Source organism: Bos javanicus, chromosome 29 (genome assembly GCF_032452875.1).
Source record: "Bos javanicus breed banteng chromosome 29, ARS-OSU_banteng_1.0, whole genome shotgun sequence".
In the NCBI taxonomy this organism is placed as follows: Eukaryota; Metazoa; Chordata; class Mammalia; order Artiodactyla; family Bovidae; genus Bos; species Bos javanicus.
Window position 1 is genome coordinate 44,078,263 of NC_083896.1, and position 21,601 is coordinate 44,099,863.

Here is a 21,601-nt window from a genome sequence, read left to right on the forward strand (position 1 = left end):
TGAAAAAGCGGGCTTAAAACTCTACATTCAAAAAATGAAGATCATGGCATGTAATTCCATCACTTCATGGCAAATAGATGGGGAAACAATGGAAACAGTGACAGATTTTCTTCTGTTGGGCTCCAAGATCACTGCAGATGGTGACTGCAGCCATGAAATTAAAAGATGCTTGGTCCTTGGAAGAAAAGTATGACAAACTTAGACAGTGTATTTAAAAGCAGAGACATTCATTACTTTGCAAAAAAGATCTGTATAGTCAAATGCCAGGGTCCAGCCCCAGCAGGATCCAAGGATACCCTCAGGATGGATGGCGTCGGCGAGAGAGATGACACGGGTCTTATAATGGACTGGAACCTGATGGTCCGGGGTTGAACAATAGAGAAGAAAGAAGAAAGAAAGAGGTTGATATTCCTTGGTTTACACAGAAAGCCAATAAAGCCCCTGACACGGGACTTGCTCTGTTCACGGAGGCCTCAGGTGCCCTCTCGATGGGGCGAAGACGCAGAGCGCTTTCTCGATTGGGTCTTAGAAGCCCAGGCAAAAAAGTGAACTCAGAGAGCCTCTGTGCTCCAGGGAATCAGCCTGAAAAAAAAAGGAGAAAGAGAGAAAGAAAGACACAGAGACGAGAGCTCTGGTGAAATGGGATCCGCAGCTTTATTTTCAAAAGGAGCTTTTATACCCTGAGTTACACATTTCCAGAAGTGAAAGATACAAAGTCATGCAGAGTCAGCTCAACATTACATCAGTTTCACCTTCTTTGGGACCAGGATGTTTTCTGCATACCTTTTCATTTACAAGGGCCTTTGTGTTATGTGGGAGAAGGCAATGGCACCCCACTCCAGTACTGTTGCCTGGAAAATCCCATGGATGGAGGAGCCTGGTAGGCTGCAGTCCATGGGGTCGCTGGGAGTCGGACACGACTGAGCGACTTCACTTTCACTTTTCACTTTCATGCATTGGAGAAGGAAATGGCAACCCACTCCAGTGTTCTTGTCTGGAGAATCCCATGGATGGAGAAGCCTGGTGGGCTGCAGTCCATGGGGTTGCACAGAGTCGGACACAACTGAAGCAACTTAGTAGTAGTAGTAGTTGTGTTATGTACATTATCTTCTGGCCCTGTGGCCTGCCAACATTTTATGACTCTTTCCTGATAAAGGTTGGTCAACCAGAAAACTTGTTTTCTCTTTTAAAGTGTTTTTTCTTTATTTTTCCAATCTGCATCACCCTCAAAAAAGTACTAAATAAAGTTACATTTCATAGAGCAAAGGTATAATGGGTTACAACAAAGAAAGAGCTCATTAACTCAGGGTCTTATGTTGCTAATGTCAAGGCTACTACTTGTTTTTCCTACATTTCAACTATATTAATTAATGCACTCTCAGGCACACAGTGGGTAAGGGATGTGGAGACTTGGCAGCAAGCATTGGCTCAACAATGAAACCCTTCATTAGTACTATCTAATAAGTTTTCATCTCTCAAAGGGCTCTATGCTCATTAGGACTTTTAGAATGCTTAGGCTTCCCGTGCCTTTCATGGTTGGGGAGTTGTGAGCAATTATTTGTGTTAGTTGCAAGAGTATGGATAAACCTGTCAAGCAAGCTAAAATGAATTGAGATACTCCTTTCACGCCCAGGAGACTTATTAATTAGAGCCCTAAGTTGATTTTTTTCAGAGAAAGGTGGTCGGGGACAGCCCCCTGCTAATGTCAGAAGAGTTGGTGAAAGGCATAATATAGTAAACAGTAGACAGACAGACTTTGGTTTCGGGGTAGATGCTCAAGCAGGTCCAGGGAGTCCCTCGAGTCCTGATCCACCTTGCCTGTCAGGTCTCTTCCGCATTACCTTGTCATGGGTGGGATCTCCCATGCTGGCTCCCGGCAGTCAAAGCTATTGTTTTCCCAGTAGTCATGTATGGATGTGACAGTTGGACCATAAAGAAGGCTGAGCACCAAAGAATTGATGCTTTTGAACTGTGGTGCTGGAGAAGACTCTTAAAGAGTCCCTTGGACTGCAAGGAGATCCAACCAGTCAATCCTAAAGGAAATCACTCCTGAATATTCATTGGAAGGACTGATGCTGAAGTTGAAACTCCAATACTTTGGCCACCTGATGCAAAGAGCCAATTCATTGGAAAAGACCTTGATGCTGGGAAAGACTGAAGGCAGGAGGAGAAGGGGACGACAGAGGATGAGATGGTTGGGTAGCATCACAGACTCAATGGACATGAGTTTGAGCAAGCTCCAGGAGATGGTGAAGGACAGTGAAGCCTGGCATGCAGCAGTCCATGGGGTCACAAAGAGTTGGACATGATGGAGCGACTGAACAATAGCAACAGTATTCCATTGCATGGATATCATCATTTGAGTCTTTCCCCATTTTTTCTAATTATGACTAAAGATGTTATGAACGCTGCTTACAAGTCTCTGTGGATATAAATTTTCCTTTTTCTTGGTATGTTGTATGGTAGGTATATAAGTAGTTTTTAAGAAATTTCCAAACTATTTTCCAAAGTGGTTGTACCGTTTTGGATCCTCACCAATAGTGTATGAAAGTTCCAGTTGCTCGATATTCACCATCATATGGTTTGATCATATCTTTAAATTTTAGCTATTCTCATGAATACGTAGCGATATCTCATTGTGATTTTAATTTGCATTCTGACTCTTGCTCATTGGAAGGGATGCTATGGCAAACCTAGACAGCATATTAAAATGCAGAGACATCATTTTGCCAACAGAGAACATATAGTCAAAGCTAGGGTTTTTCCAGTAGTTGTGTACAGATGTGAGAGTTGGACCATAAAGAAGGCTGAGCACCAAAGAGTTTATGGTTTTGAACTGTGGTGCTGAAGAAGATTCTTGAAAGTCCCTTGGACTGAAAGGAGATCAAATCAGTCAATCCTAAACGAAATCACTCCTGAATATTCATTGGAAGGACTGATGCTGAAGCTGAAACTCCAATACTTTGGTCACCTGATGCAAAGAACTGGCTCATCGGAAAAGACTCTAATGCTGGGAAAGATTGAAGCAGGAGGAGAAGGGGACGACAGAGGATGAGATGGTTGGATAGCATCACCGACTCAATGCACATGAATTTGAACAAATTCTGGGAGATAGTGGAGGACACAGGAGCCTGGTGTGCTGTAGTGCATGGTGTAGCAAAGAGTTGGACATGAGTTAGCACTGAACGACAGCATGACTAATGATGTTTAGAATCTTTTCGTGTGCTTACTTGCCATTTATATATTTTCTTAGGTGTAGTGTCTATTCATGGAGAAGGCAATGGCACCCCACTCCAGCACTCTTGCCTGGAAAATCCCATGGACGGAGGAGCCTGGTGGGCTGCAGTCCATGGGGTCGCTAGGAGTCAGACACGACTGAGCGACTTCACTTTCACTTTTCACTTTCATGCATTGGAGAAGGAAATAGCAACCCACTTCAGTGTTCTTGCCTGGAGAATCCCAGGGATGGGGGAGCCTGGTGGCCTGCCGTCTATGGGGTCGCACAGAGTTGGACACGACTGAAGCGACTTAGCAGCAGCAGCAGGGTCTATTCAGGGTTTTTTGCCAGTGTTATTGGGATGTTTATCTTTTTATTGCTGAATTGTAAGAGCTTTTACATTTATCAGGTTTAAGTTCTTTGTCAATGTATATTTTCAATATATTTTCTTTCAGTATGTGCCTTGACTTTTCATTTTTTTGTAACTGTCTTTTCAGAGTGGTGGTGGTTTAGTCGCTAAGTTGTGTCCAACTCTTGGAACTCCATGCACTGGAGCCGGCCGTGCTCCTCTGTCCGTGGAATTTTCCAGACAAGAACACTGAAGTGGGTTGCCATTTCCTTCTCCAGGGGATCTTCCTGACCCAGGAATTGAACCCAGGTCTCCTGCATTGCAGGCAGATTCTTTACCAACTGAGCTACGAGGGAAGCCTGTGTTTTCAGAGTAGAAGTTTTAAATCTTCAACAAATCACTAATGTGTACAGTAACATGGAGAAATTTCAAAATAATTACATTGTGAAGAAGAAGCCAGTTTAAAAAAAATACATACAGGGAATTCCCTGGCAGTCCACTGGTTAGGACCTTTCACTGCCAAGGGTGCAGTTTCAATCGCTGGTTGGGAAACTGAGATCCTGCAAAGTCAGTGACACTGTCAAAAAAAAAAGTACATACAGTCCGGTTCCATGTATACAAAATTTTTCAAAAATAAAAACTAATCTAAAATAACAGCCAAGGAATTCCCTGGTGGTACAGTGGGTAAGAATCTGCCTGCCAATGCAGGGGGCACAGTTTCAATCTCTGGTTCGGGAAGATCCCACATGCCGCTGAGCAACGAAGCCCATGTGCCACAACTACTGAGCCCAGGGGCTGCGACTACTAAAGCCCGTGAGCCCAGAGCCTGTGCCCCGTAAGGAGAGAAGCCCCCACGGTGAGAAGCCTGCACCACAATGAAGAGTGGCCTCCACTTATGCAGCTGGACAAAGTCCTCACATAGCAACAAACATCCAGTGCAACCGAAAAGCATAAGAGAAATGATTAAAAAAATAAAACAGCTGACTAGGAGTTACAAAGGAGCACAGGGAAACCCTGGGAGTAATGAAGATGTTCATGGCCTGGATCGTGGCTTTCAAGGATGTACATTTATGTCAGAAGTTATCCAATTACGTACTTCAGTTACTTGCACTTTATTGTACATTGATAAACTGTAAAATAAAGTGCACACACATGAACTAGCATTTCTCGTTCACTTATTGTGTGCCAAACACTGACCAGATGCTGGGGATGCAAAGAGAAAGAGTGGACTGTCTTGAGCAGCTCAAGACTTGAAGTAGAGCCCTCCTTGTCACTTCCCCAAGGTTGGGCTGACGGGGTGTGTTCCAGACCCATCTCTGCTCCTTGATCCTGTTTTCACAGATTCCCTGTTAGGGTTCCCTTGCCGATTCCAGCTGTGTCCACCTCACCGGCCTCCACCCAACCTCTGATACCCACACCCCACTTGACCGGCAGTCTTTCCTTCCCCCTACAGGAACCACTCACACCCACACACATCTTCTCCTGTCCTGTCTCTGGCCTTCCCTCATGCCTTTCCCCCTTTCTAGAATACTCTCTGTCCTCACCAATCTCCAGGGTGAATCCCACTCCTTCGAGGTTCAGCCCCCTCCTTCAGCCCTCATCTGGGCCGTCTTGCCTGGAGCCCCCATCGTGCATGATCCCCAACCTCCTGGAGCCTGTGTCTTGGTTCCCATCCAAGCCCTACCTGGGCACCAACCCACGACCATGCTCTGGCTCACTCCACTAAAACAGGAGGACCATATCGTCCTGAACAGATGTGCATGTACACGTGTGCATGTGAGAGCCCTGGTCACAGCCCCTGGTGTTGTTGCACACTTGCCAGAGCAGCTCTTACAAAATTAAGGAAGTTTTTGACAGTGACTATATTTTGGCTGCACCATGCAGCTTGTGGGATCTCAGTTCCCCCATCGGGGCTTGAACCCAGACTCCTGGCATTGAGAGCGTGGGGTCCTAACCATGGGGCTGCCAGCAAATCCCCTTTCTTTTGTATCTTCATAACCTTTTTTATACTGCTTTTAGACTTATAGAAAAATTGCAAAAATAGTACAGCGAGATATAGTGACTTTTTTTTTTTAACCAAGAAACACATCAAATCGACACACTCTTACATTACAACATCAACAACTAATTCAACATCCAGGGAAAGAGATTCATTACTGAACTCAACACAACAGTTGGGAACAATCTGGAACAAATGGAATCATGGATCAGATTTGGTTGAGCCAAGAGCACTCAGCTTTGGACCGCAGTCCTGCCAAGCCTGAGAGTGGGCAGAGTGGAAACGGAACGGGTGGTCCTAGACTTGCAGGCCTAAGGCAGGATGCTAAGTGAAGTGGGAACTGTTGGAGGGTCTTGAGCAGTGGAGCCAGGTGACCTGCCTTACCTTCTCTAAAGATCTCTCTAGGGGCTGGAGAACAGGGGCTTGCAGGGGACATCAGTTGCCTTAGGCCCCAGCAACAGAGGCTGGTGGCCTGTGGCTGGGGGAGGGGCAGCGGAGGTGGCGGTGCCAGGTGACTGGAGCCCCAGTCCCCATGCTGGTGGCCTTCGGGGATGGGAGCGGAAGCGTTGGGGTTACCTTGGCTTCTGGTCTGGAAGGGTGGAGTTGCTGAGCTAGCTGGGGACATGGAGAGCTGTTTGAGTCTGTTAGACATCTGGGCTGGGCAAAGGGGAGGGTCCCCACTGTGGTGAGGGATGCAGATGGCATTTAAAACCCCAAACTCCATGAGATGACCTGGGATGACTTGCCCTGGCCAGACCAGCTGCCTGGCCTTAGTTCCTCAGCCTAAAATTCTTCCCCGGAAGCCACCCTCCCCCCTAGCCCACCTTGGCGCCTGTGACCAGGGATTGGAACTCTGAAGGCACCACTGGGATTCAGCATCACAAACCTGTCATACGGACACTGCCAATACCCAGCAAACAGTGTGGTCGTCCCCTCCTCTTCCCACCAGGGAAAGAAACCACACCAGGCCTCCTGGCAGCCCAAGTGCCCCGAAAGGGCATCATTAGTCGCTCAGTCATGTCCAACTCTTTGTGACCCTGTGGACTGTAGCTTGCCAGGCTCCTCTGTCCATGGGATTTTCCAGGCAAGAATACTGGAGTGGGTTGTATTTTCCTTCTTCAGGGGATCTTCCCAACCCAGGGATTGAACACCGGTCTCCTGTGTTGCAGGCAGATTCTTTACCGTCTGAGCCACCAGGGAAGGTGGAGTCAAAAGGGCTCTACCTGGAACCTGGAACAATGGCAGTAGGGGTGCAGGGTGGTAGGCGGCCAACAAACCTGGGAAGGAAGACGCGAGCATGTAGAGCAGAGGGGGATGGGGGTGTCTCACCCTCATCTGACCTGGGCCACTTTCCCCAGAGAAGTGCTGCTGGGGGAGGGCGAGGGTGGTGGCAGAAGCTGACAGGTTCCCAGGCCAGTGCTGAAATGGTGTTACTGGGAACCAGGCATTCCCTGGCTCAAGCAACTGACAGTCAAACAGGTGGCTCAAGCTGCACTCATTTCTGCCCATGTGGAGCCAGGCCACCTGGAGACAGTGCAATCCCTTCATCCCTTTGCCTCACTAGGCTGTCCCATCCTGCCTGCACTCATCCACTCATAACAGTCATCCACACACCATCAGTAGTCACTGCACTGAGGTTTGAACCCAGGCAGCCTGGCACACACCCAACTTACATTCTCAGCACATTCGCCAGCCAGCTGGGCCTGGGCCTGGTGACAGAGTAGGCATGGGCCCTAACACCATCAGCCCTGACATGCTCACTAACGCTGGGTGCACAGGCCCTTAGGGTCAGGCCAGGAGCCTCAGGGCTGGGAGGAGGGTAGGCTTCCTGGAGAAGCAGGCATCTGAATTCAATCTTGACAAAATGTTGGGACTCACTCATGCAAGGACAGGGGGAACGTCAGGCCAAGGGAGAGCCAAGACAAGAGGCTGAAAGTGTCCGTCCGTGGAGTTACATCCTCAATTCCAGGTGATCATGGTTCCCAACCTACTCTATGTCACCCCTGAGCTGTGGGGACCGCCCCACCCCAATCCCCACTCCAGATCTTTTCTTGGGCCTCCCCAACATTCACTTTCTCTTGATTTCTTTTTTCCTCTCCTTCCAAAGCTTCCCTGGTGGCTCAGATGGTAAAGAATCTGCCTGCAATTCAGGAGACCCAGGTTCGATCCCTGGGTTGGGAAGATCCCCTGGAGAAGAGAATGGCAACCCATTCCGGAATTCTTGCCTGGAGAATTCCATGGACAGAGGGGCTAGGTGGGCTACAATCCACGGGGTCACAAAGACATGGGCATGACTGAGCGACTAACACTTTCACTTTTCACGACTTGCACTTATTTCTAATCTTTTGGTGTCATTCATACAAGGGCTTGGAGAAGGCAATGGCACCCCACTCCAGTACTCTTGCCTGGAGAATCCCAGGGATGGCGGAGCCTGGTGGGCTGCCGTCTATGGGGTCGCACAGAGTCAGACACGACTAAAGCGACTTAGCAGCAGCAGCAGCAGCATACAAGGGCTTCCCTGGTAGCTCAGCTGGTAAAGAATCTGCCTGCAATGCAGGAGAGACCAGTTCAATTCCCAGGCTGGGAAGATTTGCTAGAGAAGGGATCTGCTGGAGTAGGCTACCCTTGTGGCTCAGCTGGTAAAGAATCCACCTGCAACAACAACAAAAATTATTTAAAAAAGACAAAAAAAAAAAAAAAGAATCTGCCTGCAATTCGGGAGACCTGGGTTTGATCCCTATGTTGGGAAGATCCCCTAGAGAATGGGAATAGCTACCCACTCCAGTATTCTGGCCTGGAGAATTCCATGGACTGTAGAGTCCAGAGGGTTGCAAAGAGTTGGACACAACTGAGCGACTTTCACTTCACTTCATACATTTGTACCCAGGACACTGATTTTTCACAATGGCCTACTTGTGCCCCAGCTGCTCAGCTCCCCATTGCTTTCTTGGATCCTATTTCTTCCTTCTGGACTCAAGGTCCTTTTTTAAAAAATATTTATTTGGCTACATGAGGTCTGCCCTAGTTGTGGCATGCAAACTCTGAGTTGTGGCTTGTGGGATCTAGTTCCCTGACCAGGGATTGAACCCAGGATCCCTGCCTTGGGAGCATGGAGTCTTAGCCACTGAACCACCAAGTCCCAAGGTCCTTCTTCCTAAGGTTCTGGAAGTTCTCTCAGCAAGGATTTCTGAGTGGTAAATACTTAGAGCCTTTGTTTGAAATATCTTTATTTCACTGTCTGCTTTCACAGCCAGTTGAGCTGGTATGGCACTTTCAGTAGCCCTCACTTCTCAGCATCTGAAGATGTTGTCTGGATTCAGTTGTTGCTTTTCAGAAACTGCCTCTGTCCCACATTCTGCCTTCTTGGACCCTGAGTCCTCACAGGTTGCTTCTGGTTCCTCTGGGCCATTTGAGGAATCTCCAGATGGGAATCTCCCAAGGATGAAGCTCTTGGCATCCTACATTGCCCCAATTTCAGTCCTCAGAGCTGTCTGCCACTGAAGGAGGAGACAGGCAGAACAGGCTCCATCTTGAAAGCAGGACTCCTTCTTGGGCCGGACTGTGGACTTTGAGCTATATGCCCAGTATCTATGGAAATGACGTACTGTCACGCGAATGTATGTTCCTTGGTTCTTTGGTCACAACAAAGATTCGGAGTGACGGACATTAAAGCCCCCTCATCGTGTCACAGCTCTTAGGTCTCGAAAGGACCATGTTATAGCTCTTAGACATATCAGTGTTACAGCTCTATTTTATTTAGAAGATAGCAGGAAAATCCATCTCTGAGGTGTGAGGGCACGTAGATCCTAAGACGTGAAGAGAAGAACGCCCCAGGGCAACGAGTGAGCTCGCGTGCTACCTTTGTCTCCTCTTTTTATACATTTATCTCTCCCTGGGCCTGTCCTATGTAAACTGGGCCAGCCAGGAGTGTTGTTTGTTTTACCTGAGGTCCTCACTCCGGACCTTCTTTTGTTCTATTTTCAAGGGTTTTTCCCTTCCTTGTCTTTTAGCCACCGCCATTTTGGAATCCTTGTCCCTATTCTGCCTACCTAACAATACCAACTGGAAAACCAGACCCCCCCGGATGGAAGAGCCCCAGGGCTCGTACATCTGTGTAACCCAATAGAATCATAAATTTTATTATGCTTATTGGGGTATGACCACAGGCCTGTTGATAACTGTCCACTGTTAACTACCTAGGCTTAAGGCATATGAATCACGGGTTAACTTTGATTGTATCTTTCTTTTCCTTTGTTCAGACTAGTTTCAGGGAATTTGGGGAAGTGGGTTTGGGCATGTACACTTTGGGTACATAAGGTTTTCACAAAAACTGGTCGGGCTCCTTGGCTAAGAGGAGACTCTGCCTTGGGCCCGCCGGTGTAATAAACTGCACTCCACTATCTGCATTGTCCTTCTGAGTGAGTTTGTTTCCCAGAACATGTGGCTACAATACCATTACCCTGCTCACAAAGTACCCCACCTCTCTGCCCCATGCGGTCCTTGGGCCTCTCTCCTTCTGTGTGACTCTCCCCTCTCCTGCTCCCCACCCCAGATTCTCTTCTTCCTCCTGACTCTCCACCTCCTGCCCAGCTTCAGCATCACCCATGCCTCCCACTGCCCACTGCCTCTGCCCTGGTCCAGCCACCAGCTCCCTGTACTGCACATCTACAACCCTTCCTGAGAGTTCTCTACATGATAATTTTACCCCTTCCAGTCCTTTCCCAGGCTGTGGCCTGATAGACGCTTCTAATGTGCAAATCTGATCCTGCCACCCACCTCGTTTTCTCCCAGAGTCGAGCTCCATCACCTGACTGAGGGGCCTTCCGTGATTGCCCGATCTCACTTCCTGGTTCCATCTTCCCCACCTCAAACCAAGGACTCCTTTCAAGACTCCCACAGGAAGCAGTTGGGAAACAATTTTATCTACAAACAAACAGCATCAGATAAGCCAAAAGCAGCTACAATGGCACTTTGTCAAACACCACAGTCTATTGTGGGTAAATGTAAAACCCCTCTGGCTGGGTGAAATGCTGAACATTGTATTGTATTTTGGTTTCTTCTTTGAACCAGGAGGCATTTTTTTTTTTTTTTAACTCAACTCTATGTTTACATACAATAAAATTCAGGTCTTTTAAGGATGTAGGTTGATGAGCTCTGACAAATTACCTGTGTAACTACCACCACATTCAAGGTTTTTCAGAACTCTTAATTCTATTCCATTTCTCTGTATGTTTATCCTTATGACACCACACTTTCTTGCTTACTATTGCCTTGGAGTAAGTTCTGAAATCAGGAAGAGTGAATCCTCCAACTTTGTTCTTTTTCAGGATTGTTTTGGCTACTTTGAATCCCTTGCAATCACATGTGAATTTTAAAATCAGCTTGTTAATTTCTGCAAAGAAGCCCTATGGAATTCTGGTTGAGATTGTGTATTTGTGAAGAATTGATATTCTTTTTTAAATGTTTGGTGAAAGTTACCATCTAAATCATCTGGGCCTGGATTTTTCTGTGTGTGCAGGGTTTGTTTTTTTTTTTTTTTTGACCACACCACGCAGGCAGCTTGTGGGATCTTAGTTCCCTGATCAGGATCAAACCTGGGACCTCAGCAGTGAAAGTGTGGAGTCCTACCCACTGGACTGCCAGGGAATTGGTTTTGATTATTAATTCAATCTCTACTTGTTATAGATCTATTCACATTGTTTATTTTGTCTTGGGGGTTTCCCAGGTGGCACTAATGGTAAAGAACCCACCTGCCAGTGCAGGAGAGACAGAGATTTGGGTTCAATCTCTGGGTCGGGAAGATCCCCGGAGGAGGATAGCAACCCAGTATTCTTGCCTGAAGAATCCCACGGACAGAGGAGCCTGGTGGGTCCATAGGCTCGCAGAGTTGGATGTAACTGAAGCAACTTAGCATGCGTGCACACATTTCTTCTTGAGTCAATTTTGGGAGTTTGTATCATCTAAAAATTTGTCCATTTCACCTAAGTTATCTAGTCTATTGACATAAATTACTTATAGTATTCCTTTATAATCTTTTTTTAATTTCTATAAAGTCATTAATACAGTCCCTTTTTCCACTTTTGATTCTATTAATTTGAATCTTCTTTTTCCTTAGTCAACCCAGCTAAAGGTTTTTCAAATTTACTGATATCTTCAAAGAACTAGATTTTGGTTTCGTTAATTTTTCTCTTTTGTTTTTCTATTTTCTATTTCATTCATTTTATGTTTTTCTATTTTCTATTCCATTAATTTCAAATAAAGTTAAAAATTTTAAATCTTTTTCTATTTTACTGAGAAATAGACTTAATTTTTTGTTTCAGATGTACAACATAACAATTATATACAGAGAGAGAGCAAAATGATCACCAAAATAGTTCAGTTATCATCCATTACCATTGTTATTCAGTCGCTAAGTCGTGTCTGACTCTGTGACCCCATGGACTTTGGCGCACCAGGTTCCTCTGTCCTCCACTGTCTCCTGGAATTTGCTCAAATTCAAGTCCATTGAGTTGGTGATACCATCCATCTCATTCTCTGCTGCTCCCTGCTCCTCCTGCCTTCAATACTTCCCAGGATCAGGATCTTTTCCAATGAATTGACTCTCCACATCAGGTGGCCAAGGTATTGGAGCTTCAGCTTCAGCATCAGTCCTTCTAATGAATATTCAGGGTTGATTTCCTTTAGGATTGTCTGGTTTGATCTCCTTTGCTGTCCAAGGGACTCTCAAGCATCTCTTCCAGCCCCACAATTTGAAAGCATCAATTCTTTGCTGCTCAGCCTTCTTTAGGGCCCAACTCTCACATCTGTACATGACTACCGGAAAAACCACAGCTTTGAGCATATGGACTTTTGTCCGCAAAGCGACGTCTCTGCTTTTTAACATGTTGTTTAGGTTTGTCGTCACTTCCCTTCCAAGGAGCAGGCGTCTTTTAATTTCATTGCTGGAGTCACTGTCCCCAGTGATTTTGGTGCCCAAGAAAATAACATCTGTCACTGCTTCCACTTTTACTCCTTCTATTTGCCACAAAATGATGGGACTGAATGCCATGATCTTTGTTTCTTTAATGTTGAGTTTCAAGGAAGCTTTTTCATTCTCCTCTTTCCCCCTCATCAAGAGGCACTTAGTTCCTCTTCACATTCTGTCTTTAAAGTGGTATCAGCTATTTGTAAAGACTGCTCAGACAACCAATTTACCTTCTTGCATTTATTTTTCATTGGGATTGCAAACCATTTTTGTCTTGAGACAAGAAGTTTCAAGATCCATTCTCTTACCGACTTTCAAATATGCCATACAGTATTATAAACTATAGTCACCATGCTCTACAGTATCTCCCCACAGCTTGTTAATTTTATAACTGGAAATTTGTACCTTTTGACCCCCTTCAATCAATTTTCCCACTCCCCACTCCCAATTCCCACTTTCATCTTTATTATTTCCTTCCTTCCACTTGCTGTAGGCTTAGTTTTCTCTTTTTCTGATGTCTTAAGATAGACATTGAAGTTATTGATATGAGATATTTCTTCTTCTTCTTCTCTTTTGAGTGAGTAAATTAACTTTTTTTTTTTTTTTTGGCTATGCCACATGGCATGTTTGGAGAAGGCAATGGCAACCCACTCCAGCACTCTTGCCTGGAAAATCCCACGGACCGAGGAGCCTGGTGGGCTGCAGTCCATGGGGTCGCTAAGAGTCGGGCACGACTGAGCGACTTTACTTTTACTTTTCACTTTCATGCTTTGGAGAAGGAAATGGCAACCCACTCCAGTGTTCTTGCCTGGAGAATCCCAGGCATGGGGGAGCCTGGTGGGCTGCAGTCCATGGGGTCGCACAGAGTCGGACACAACAGAAGCAACTTAGCAGCAGCAGCAGCATGGCATGTGGGATCTTTAGTTCCCCATCCATGGATCAAACCTATGCTTCCTGCAGTAGAAGCATGGAGTCTTAACAATTGAACCACCAGTGAAGTCCCTAAATGCTTTCTTTAATTATCAATTTTTAGACTTAATACAAAGCACAATTGAAATACTTTCTAAAATGACATTTGGGTAACTGCCACAAAAAACCCACCATTATTTAATAGCATTTTTTTTTCTGTTTCATGACTTAAATCTCATAAAATAAGTAGAAAAAACACAACTGATGGTTTTATCCTGTGGTAAGTCATCAAGAAACAAAGCATGGACCATTAGCAAGTAGCTCTTGGGATCTTGCAGTGAGCTAAATGAGAAATAGTTTCCTCTGAAGTCTTTGGATCTCTGTTAGTTAAAGTTTCTATTGTATTGTAGGGGAAGATACTACTACTGGCAAAAGACAGTTAGATTTCCCTGGTGGTGCAGCAGATAGCAATCTGCCTGCCAATGCAGGGGACATGGGTTCGGTCCCTGATCTGGGAAAATCCTACATGTCTGTGGAGCAATTAAGCCCATGCAGCACAGCTACTGAAGCCGCGCTCTAGAGCCTGTGCTCCACTACAGGAGAAACCAGTTCAATGAGAAGTCCACACACCACGACAAAGGGTAGCCCCCGCTAGCTGCAACTAGAGAAAGCTCACGCACAGGAATGAAGGCCCCATGCAACCAAAACTAAATAAGTAAATACATTTTTAAAATTAAAAACAAACAAAAAAGATAATAAAATAAAATTTAAAAAAAAGAAAAGAGAGAGACAGTTGGAGGGGAGACTTTCCAAAACCTGCATGTATGCATAATATGTTCTTTTACATCAGCTGGTAAAGAATCCGCCCGCAATGTGGGAGACCTGGGTTCCATCCCTGGGTGGGGAAGATCCCCTGGAGAAGGGAAAGGCTACCCACTCCAGTACTCTGGCCTGGAGAATTCCATGCACTGTATAGTCCATGGGGTCGCAGAGAGTCAGATACAACTGAGCGACTTTCACTTTCACATTATATATGTTTTATAATGAAAAAATATAATTACACATATACAATGAAATTATAGGTACACACATATGTATACATACATATATGTATACACATATGTATACATACACATATATGTAAGTATAAATGTATATATACATATATACATAATTTCCGGTTTACAAAAGGAATTCACACATTGTGAAAACTTCAAACATCACATCTCAGAAATAAATATTATGTTGCACTTATAAATTTGCCAATATTTCACTATTTTTTGATAAATTCAGTTCAGTTCAGTCACTCAGTAGCGTCCGACTCTGCAACCCCATGAACCGCAGCATGCCAGGCCTCCCTGTCTATCACCAACTCCTGGAGTCCACCCAAACCCATGTCCATCAAGTTGATGATGTCATCCAACCATCTCATCCTCTGTCGTCCCCTTCTCCTCGTGCCCTCAATCTTTCCCAGCATCAGGGTCTTTTCCAATGAGTTAGCTCTTCGCATCAGGTGGCCAAAGTACTGGAGTTTCAGCCTCAACATCAGTCCTTCCAATGAACACCCAGGACTGATCTCCTTTAGGATGGACTGGTTGGATCTCCTTGCAGTCCAAGGGACTCTCAAGAGTCTTCTCCAACACCACAGTTCAAAAGCATCAATTCTTCGGCACTCAGCTTTCTTCACAGTCCAATTCTCATATCCATACGTGACCACTGGAAAAACCATAGCCTTGACTAGACGGACCTTTGTTGGCAAAGTAGTGTCTCTGCTTTTGAATATACTGTCCAGGTTGGTCATAACTTTCCTTCCACGGTGTAAGCGTCTTTTAATTTCATTGCTGCAATCGCCATCTACAGTGATTTTGGAGCCCAGAAAAATAAAGTCAGCCACTTTTCCCACTGTTTCCCCATCTATCTGCCATGAAGTGATGGGACCGGATGCCATGATCTTAGTTTTCTGAATGTTGAGGTTTAAGCCAACTTTTTCACTCTCCTCTTTCACTTTCATCAAGAGGCTCTTTAGTTCTTCTAAAGACATCAATTTTCTACCGTCAACCTAAGAATGTATAGGAGGACTCCCTGTAATCCTTGCATCCTAGAGGAAACCACTGACATTCAGTATACATTCCTTCATGCTGGAGAGTATGTCTGTGCACGTTTAAGGTTAGTGGAGTTATCACCACAATGATATAACGTGGATAATTTTGCAACCTGCTTTTTAATCACCTTGTAGAACAAAGCAATATTCATTGCAAGGACCGTAGCTGATGTTGAAGCTCCAATACTTTGGCCACCTGATGCAAAGAGCCAACTCACTGGAAAAGACCCTAATACTGGGAAAGTTTGAAGGCAAAAAGAAAAGGGGGTGGCAGAGAATGAGACGGTTAGGCAGCATCACCCACTCAATGGATATGAATTTGAGCAAACTCTGGGAGATAGTGGAGAACAGAGAAGCCTGGTGGGATACAGTCCTTGGGGTCGCAAAGAGTCAGACACGACTTCGCCACTGAACAAGAGCAAAGCAAATCCTAGCACTGGTTGTGCCGTTTCCCTTCGCTGGAGCCTCAGTTTCCTTACTTGTAAAAGTCAAACTAGTGATTCCGTTCCAGTTATTAATTTATTGACTCTCAGCTCCAAATTTATCATGTTTGCCTTCTCTGTGAGTATGAATCCAGGCCCTTTACCTTTTTTTTTCCTTTGCCAGATGGCAGAGTGTTAAATTTTGCCAGTAGAGGGCGCTAACAGACACTGCTTGAGGAAAAGGTTTTACTTCCGGGTTTTGATGAGCATCTCGGCGGACTTCCGCAGGGGGCCCAGCCTCCCCAGCTCAGCTTCCTGAGGCAGCTTTTACAGCACTGGGTCTCTGCAGTGCAGGTGGCCAGCAGCCCTTAGCCCGCAACCTGGGAGGAGTGGAACGCCTCTAGGGAGACTCTTCATGAACAGTTTTTCCCAGCATCGTAGGGGGTGGTTTTCCAGCAAGTTTCACGGGGCGTGCACAGCATTTGAGTAACTTCTCTACCATCCAATGAGCCCCAGCCATTCCCTCTCCAACAGGTCTGGATCTCAGCCCAGCCCTGGGGATGGGAGCTGCTACTTATATTTGCTATTCCTGTGCCCTTTAGAGTTCTCTTTACTTCTTACTAGTCAGTTCCTGGTTATCCCAACCCCCTGTAAATAATTTTTATATTAGACTTTAATATAAGTCTTACACGGGCTTCCCTTGTGGCTCAGGTGGTAAAGAATCAGCCTGCAATGTGTGAGACCTGGGTTCGATCCCTGGGTTGGGAAGATCCCCTGGAGAAGGGACAGTCTACTCCAGTATTCTGGCCTGGAGAATTCCATGGATTGTATAGTCCATGGGGTCACAGAGTATAAATAATATACATTTATAAAAATATAAATAGAATATATTTATTTAAAATAAATATATTTATAAAATATAAGTAATTCTTATATTAGACTTTAATATGTATAATATAAACAGTTAATAATTCTTTATATTAGACTTTTCCTGTTCAAATCACTTTGTGGTTCTTCTCTGGCACAGATCCCCTGCACTGTTATAAAGATCAAATTGCAGGCAGATTCTTTACCAGCTGAGCCACCAGGGAAGCCCCAAAATATTGGAGTGGGTAGCCTATCCCTTCTCCAGCAGATCTTCCCAACCTAAGAGTTGAACTGGGGTCTCCTGCATTGCAAGCAGATTCTTAACCAGCTGAGCTACCAGGGAAGCCCAAATAATTCTTATATTAGACTTTAAGGCTAATATAAACAGTTAATGATTCCTTATATTAGACTTTCCCTATGAAAATCACTTTTTTCCCCCCTCTGACTGGCACAGATCCCGTACATTGTTACAAAGATCAGACGAGATCCTGCAGGGAGAGCTCCTAGTTCAGTGCCTGTGGGGCAGTGAGCACTCAGAAAACAGTTGTAATATCTCTACCACAATCATCATTTCTCCATGTCAGTACCTGTAGAGCAGCCTCTTTCTTAGCAACTATTGTTCTGCTTCTATAGTATGGATGGAGTTGTGAATCACACTATTCCTGATGGAATTTGGATTATTCCAGTTTTCCATGACTACAAACAGCCCTGTGATTGCTGCACAGAAGAGCTATCTTTTATTGAGCTGCAGTAGTTACACATATTAACTCAGGAATCCTCACAACATGCCTAGTGTATTAGCTCCCATGGCTGCTGTAACGAATTGCCACAATCTTCGTGGCTTAAAACAACACATATTTATTATCTTACAGTCTGGATGTCAGAAATCTAAAATGAAGGTGTGGGTAGGGCTGTGTCCTTCTGAAAGCTGCACAAGAGAATCTGTTTCCTTGTCTTTTTCAGCTTCTAGAGGCCACCTGCCTTCCTTGGCTCATGACCTCTTCCTCCCATCACTTCACCTTCTTGATCCAACTACTCACTGTGATCCTCCTGCCTCCCTCTTACAAGAACCCTTGTAACTGCATCAGGCTGGCCCAGATAATCCAGTATACTCTCGCCATCGCAAGGCCCTTAACTTAATCAAAAGAGTAAAGTCCCTTTGATTGTATAAGGGAACATATTCATAGGTTCCAGGGATCAGGATGTGGATATCTTTGAGTGGGCATTATTCAGCCTCCCACACCTATGAATTTGAAACTACTATTCCACTCATTTGACAGGTGAGAAAACCGAGGAACAAGGAGAGTAATTAACTTGCCCAAAGTCACACAGCTCATAAGCAGCAGAGTTAGGATACAGGCAATCTGGCTTGATAATCCAAGCTCTAAGGATTACATAGCGTTGTTATAAATCTTCGCATACCTGTATAAGCACTTGTGTAGAATATATTTCTAGAAGTGGAGTGACTGGGCAAATTGTTTAACAGTTATTTCCAATTCTTCCTTCATGACAGCTGTGCCAATTATTTCCCACCAGCAGTGTCTGAAATCCTGAACTGTTACCCCAACTCTTGATGCTCTAGGGTCAGAATGTTACTTGAACACACAAAATCAAAAGATTTTTACTGCTTCTTATCAACTTAGGGACTGAAAAGTGTTTCTCTTCATGAGAGGAGAGGAACGTTCCTTAGATAATAGTAACCAAAAAATTACAGTTGGAATAAAGAAACATCGATTTCCTGGAGAAAAGAAAATCATTTCGTTACCTTAACATACTGTAAGACCGCAAACATTGTCCTAACACTGATCATGAAGACCAGCTTCCTGTCTTCACCAAGACTTGAACGTTCTACCTTGTCAGAAGCACTGCTTCTGAGAGTTTTATTTTCCACCTAAATGGGCTGTTTTCATCTCCCATGTCATCTCCTGAAGATCTCTGGGTAATAAATCACTTCCTTCACTGAGCCTTTTCAATCACTCCCTTTTGGGGGGCGGGGTCACACTGGTGGCATGGAGGATCTTAGTTACCTGGAGGATGCAACCTGTGGCTCCTGAAGTTGAAACACGGAATTTTAACCCCTTGACCACCAGGGAAGTCCAATCACCCTTCTTTATCTTGCAACCATGCCACATGTGTTATTTATAGCTTGCTTTTCAAGGTTTTCCATTTTCCTTCCCAGTGTATGAGACCAAATACTTCACTAACCCCAAAGGCAAACACTTAATATAGTTACTTTTAGAGTCTTCATTTTACAGATGAGGAAAAGGAGTGAAGTGACAGGTTCAAGTTCCCACAGAAATGGGATTCAAACAGGCATCTGCCTAAAGATGCTCCTGATCCTACTGTGTCTCCTCAGGAGCAAATGGCCTCCTGGTGTGCCCTTGAACCCCAGGCCTGCCTGCCCTGGGACTTCCCTGGGTCTTGGCCAAGCTTGCAGGGCTGCTTGCACTCGTCCTGGCAGGTGACGAAGGCAGCCAGCAACACTCAGGCCCTGCTACTTCCTACTGCGTGAGCCTTCAGAGCCTCAGTTTCCTCATCTGTAAGATGGGAACAACACTGGTCCCCCTCATAGGCCAGTAATGAGGAGCTGGTATTATCCCCAGTTTGTAATCGATGAAATGGAGGGTCACACTGTGAGGTCAGGCTGTTCCCTTCCTAGGCTGCTAGCCTCTGTGTGCCAAGCTCAGCTGGAGAAGCAGAGTTACAGAATCTGGGAGGCCAACCCTTTATCTGGCTCTTCTTTTGTAACTCTTCCTGGTGTCCCCTGTCCATCCTGTTGTATCTCCTCGCTGTTCTTCTGTGCACTGGGACTTTCAGATGCCCCCCACCCCTGCCCCAGCTCAGGGGCCCTGCCCTTCCTGCTCTGGTTTCCTCTCTAGGTGAGGCCCCATGCATGGCACAGGACTGATGTTTGGCAGGTGCTAAGAGAATGTGCCACTAACTAAACAACACCGCCGCCCCCCTGTGTTGTTAAACCCTCCTCTCCAACTGTGATCTCTACCCCAAAGCATCACTCCAGCCCAGCCTGCCACACTCCATCATCCCACAAACACAGTTCAGGCTTAAGTGGGGCAAAGTTCCAGACTCTGTATTCTGGTATTGAAGCCCCCTACTTTCTCCCTTTTCATGACAAGATGCTCCCCACCCCCAACACTGCCAAGTCCATATTCACAATGTTGTCCCCATCTTCCCAGGGAAGTCAGAAGAATCTCTAGTTAATATTTCTATTCTGCCCCAAGCGGCCAGCACTGTCTGATCGTCCCTCTGAGTGCCCTGCACAAGTTGTTGGATGAGAAAAGGGACAAGTCTCTGCTGAGCAGCGGCTCTGTGTCAGGTAAGGCACCCCAGTTTATAGATGGGGGAACTGAGGCTCCCAGATAATGTGAGTTCCCACAGGCAATGATGGGGGCTGGGCCAGGATTTGAACCCAGGAAATGGCGATCCACTCCAGTACTCTTGCCTGGAGAATTCCACAGACAGTGGAAGTTGGTGGGCTACAGTCCATGGGTTCATAAAGAGTCATACACGACTAAGTGACTAATTTTGATCAGGTTTTTTTTTTTTTTTTTAATCTACTGACTTTAAGGGGTGTGTCCCTGGTGGCTCAGAGGGTAAAGAACCTGTCCGCAATGCAGGAGACCTGGGTTCAATCCCTGGGTTGGGAAGATCCCCTGGAGAAGAGATGGCAACCCACTCCAGTATTCTTGCCTGGAGAATTCCATGGACAGGCAGGCTGTAGTCCACGGGGTTGAAAAGAGTCAGACACGGCTTACCATCTGAGCAACACCTACTGACTCTGGCATCCCTTCCCCTTGAATCTGCTCCCAAGGGCATCCCAACCAGACATTTCATAATCAACCTCAGAACTCTCGTCCAGGCTCCATAGGGTGTGGCTGCAGGTCTGTCCCCAACCTTGAGTCCCCTGAGACCTTACCTTTGGAGGAGCCCCTTGCCAGCCCAGTCACTCCTGGACACTGGACTCTGTCCAGCTAAGGGGCCAGGTTTCCATCAGTGTGAAAGGCATTTGAGCTGCTGACAGACCCTCTCCGCACAGACACTGGGGGACCTGGAGGCGATGCTGGCCCTAGAGACAGAGAGCCAAGTCTGCTGGGCTCAAGGGAGGAGGGGGCCCTCTTGACCTCTTGGCTTCTTCTGGACGTGCTGGGTTGTCCCTCCTCTACCCTTCTCCTTTCCTAGGTTCACTGCCTTTTCCCTCCCCAGGCTCCCTCCCTTGTCCCAGGGTTCCTAGACCTTCCCAGGACCTTTGTTTCACTCTGCTCCCCAAACACGCTCCTTTTCAGAGGTTCTGCTTCCTTATGCCTCTCTCCCCTGGTCACTCCATCATTCCACCAACACGATGCCTCACTGGATCCTCGAGGTGCCCACCAGCAGGTGGGTGCAAGAGTCTGGCTTGGGGACAGTCGCCCTCCCCAAGTTTTTTCCCACTGAACACTGCATCCTTTCATATCTTTCTATCGACTTCCTCTTCCATTTGTCTCTCTCTCTGCTTCCTTGCCTCGGTTTCCCTATCCTCTGTTTCTTCTCAAGGTCTCATCCTTATATAACGCTGGGAGGTGGACTCTATTACCATCCACATGTTAGATATAAGGACACAGAGGGGCTGAGAGTTTAGGGGACCTGACAGAGAGGCAGACCTGGTAACTGGCTGGGCCCGAGCAGTTGCGCCAAAGGTTGGTCTCCCAGTCACCCTCCGACTCCTACTCCGCCCGCCGACCACGCCCACCGACCAAAACCACGCCCATCCGGTTATGC

At 46.0% G+C, this 21,601-nt stretch overlaps 1 long non-coding RNA gene across 2 annotated transcripts; it reads right to left on the reverse strand.

Annotated features, from left to right (window-relative positions):
- Positions 1–635: 635 nt before the first annotated feature.
- LOC133241444 (uncharacterized) lies at positions 636–21,592 on the reverse strand. Of its 2 annotated transcripts, none has more exons than XR_009734594.1 (4): positions 21,484–21,586; positions 20,763–20,912; positions 10,342–10,488; positions 636–8,217 (listed from the first exon to the last, which is right to left on the reverse strand). It is a non-coding gene; the product is annotated as an uncharacterized LOC133241444 (long non-coding RNA). The 2 variants fall into 2 exon arrangements; XR_009734595.1 differs by lacking the exon at positions 636–8,217 and adding an exon at positions 8,480–9,371 and having other exon boundaries at positions 21,484–21,592.
- Between the last annotated feature and the right edge of the window lie 9 nt (positions 21,593–21,601).